We start from the raw sequence: 2765 nt of genomic DNA on the forward strand, positions 1-2765 counted from the left end.
CTCTCTCTCTCTCTCTCTCTCTCTCTCTCTCTCTCTCTCTCTCTCTCCATAGAAACTAAATATTGTATTGCTATTCATGGAGTTGCAGAAAGAGCTACCCTCTGAGAGAGAACCCAAAGCCCACACATTAAAAAAGAAATATTTCCATCCTGTTCTTTTTTTAAAGCCAATGGATTTTTAGATTCAGACTTGAGCACTATATCAGTTCTGAGCTTAAAGTATGAAGTGCAAAGACATCTATATCTGTAGCTAGGCATGTATTTTAGGTGAGAAATCAGCCTCCCTCTCTCTCCGCTGCATTTCTGAAGGCACAGGGGAAAAAATGTCGCCATTTTGTTCACTCAAAAATATCCTCAATCTTGTTCTTTATCTTCGTCTGAGAACTTTCCTCAAATGACGTTTAGAAATATCCAGTGTAGATGTGTACATGTGTCGACACACGCATGGGGATGTATGATTTGCCTTTAGTTGGGACAAGAAATGACGTTTTAATTTTTCTTTTCCTTTAAAAGAAGAAAGGAAAAGAGTAGCGGGAAGCGGCCCTAAGGAGAAGCTTCCTGCGAACAGCACCTATTTATATGTTTCATCTACGTCTGGAGATTTCTCTACTTCTCTTTGCCAGGGCCATTGACTCAGAGACAATTTGAGGGTGCTTTGGTTGAAAAAGAAATCCCTTACAATCCTTTCTCCCCACCATTCCCACCCCTCTATGGAAAAAAAAATGGCGCGGTTGGTAAATACATAAAGCTAAAATTTAGGTTTTGTAAGGGATGTAGTTTCCTTGTCTTGGACTGTTAGAACTGGGAGAAAAACATCAGCTTCTCCTTCAAAAGTAACCATTTTTAGACAAATAAATTCTCTAAGTTGAGTGGGAGGTGGTAGAGAAGAGGCTAGAGTGAATTCCTTCTATCCTTTGAATCCATTTCTAAGAAGCTTTTAAGGGAGAGTGAACAGGGTTGATAGCTACCTCCTTCCCTGAGGGCAGAGACTTTGAAAATGAAATTATAATATGATTTTCCGCGTCTTGCTAGCCAAGATATTCATTTTGTCTTTCAAGGGAAAAACACTCTCTATCTCATCCAGTTTCCTAGATATATTTTTGCAAAATCTCTATTAAAATACACCCCAAGTTAAAGTAATAGATTTTTAGATGTCTCGCTGTTGAGTGGCCAGAGAAAAAGAGTTTCTTCCAGATGGTATTTGAATTAGAAGCCCCAGAAAGGACTAGCAGAATTCAGCGCCCACTCAGCTCAACTCACAAAGCCTGCAGAAATCAGCAGGCGGATGCTTCTTCCTGCCTTTTTTTGCTTCAGCTCCCACCCCAGCCCCAAGATTTCCAAGCAAAAGCCAAAACCCAACGTCGCTAACCCGAACCCCTGAAAAGCTCTGTGCCCCAAACCATCCCCCTAACCCTTTCTGCCACGAAAATAGCTAAAAAGAAACATTGGTCCCTGTTTACTTGCGTTTCTTGCTCTTCCCTCATTTCTCGGCAACATTTGGTCTTGGAAAGAGCAAGAATCTCCCAATGTGTTGTCAAGGGCCAGGAGCTGTCAGACCTTTTGGCGAATAAGATTGATCGCGCGCAGACTTCCTTCAGAGCTTTGTGTGGAATAAAAGCAAGAAAATTAAAAACCTACATTTTTTTTCCCCGGGAAAGCATCTCTATCTGTAAGGCGTTGCTTTTGGCTAGTAAATGACCAATCCCTCACTGTATTTAATTTTAACCCGAGCTGCTCTAAACGCCCAGAATAGGACATTTCTCCCTTACTTTGTCTCTTGCAGTGGGGATTTCTGGTTTATAACCGTGGGTTTTTTCCCCCTCTTCCTAACCCTTTTGAAGTAACTTATTTTAGCTGTGTGGATATTGAACTAGCTTGGGGAAGGTTTCTTTGGCCTATGTCAAAAGAGGCCAAAGCTTATAACCATCACCATCATCACCAAGGTATTTTTTTTGGGGGGGGAGGGGAAATCAAATACTGCTCTCTTCTTTTTAAAATTTTCTTTTCTTTTTTGCCTTGATGATTTTTGGCGGAGAGGTTTGGTAGCTCAAAGATAACATTAAAAAAAAATTTTAAGATAACATTTTTTTAAAGAAGGAAACTGAATTGGATCTGAAAGGCCTTCCGTTTCGGGATTCTCCCTGCACAAGAGTACCTTGAGCGGCTCCTTGGGTGCCTTTCCGAGCCTCCCCCCCCCCCCCCCCCCGCTCTTTTTAATGCTGGGTTCAATTTCACCGAACAGAACAAGGGTCCGAATTGCAATTCCTAGCCCTGGAGCTGTGGAGATGGCCCCGAGAAAAAGAAGACTCCAGGTGATTGACGCTGGGAAAGAAGCCTTTCTTGGTGCGGCAAATTTCACTTCAAGAAATCCAAACCCCAAAGAAATAGTTCAACAACAACAACGAAAAAGGAAGAATGGGGGGGGGGGGAAAGCGACTTCCTTCTCTTTGGCACTGACTTCCAGGAAATCGGAAATACTCACCGGACCCCTTGTACTACGGGTATTAAACCCAAGAAGTCAGCAACCGGGGGTATGCTATAATCTGCATTATTACATGCCGCTGGCTATATGGCTGCACTCTATGTAGGTTTTGTACGCATGGATCTGGTCCCTATTGGCATATGCATCTATCTGTCACGGTCTGCTCCGGGGAAGTTGACTGCAAGGGAAAGTCGTGGAGCACACAAAAGCTGCCTTCTATTTTCCGCTTCTCCCAGGAGCCAGACGCAAGGCTGCTGCGGAAAGTCCGGCGAACAATGGGCTGA

General features: G+C 43.1%; 1 long non-coding RNA gene across 1 annotated transcript in view; it reads right to left on the minus strand.

The window, feature by feature from the left end:
- LOC114050303 overlaps positions 1-2744 on the minus strand; it is a 3883-nt gene extending 1139 nt beyond the window's left edge. The window contains exons 1-2 of the long non-coding RNA XR_003569983.1: positions 2482-2744; positions 1460-1599 (exon numbers count right to left, since the gene is read on the minus strand). This is a non-coding gene — a long non-coding RNA (uncharacterized LOC114050303). The remainder of the gene's footprint in view (positions 1-1459; positions 1600-2481) is intronic.
- Between the last annotated feature and the right edge of the window lie 21 nt (positions 2745-2765).

This window comes from Vombatus ursinus, unplaced genomic scaffold, assembly GCF_900497805.2.
Source record: "Vombatus ursinus unplaced genomic scaffold, bare-nosed wombat genome assembly UNPS02014799.1, whole genome shotgun sequence".
Lineage (NCBI taxonomy): Eukaryota > Metazoa > Chordata > Mammalia > Diprotodontia > Vombatidae > Vombatus > Vombatus ursinus.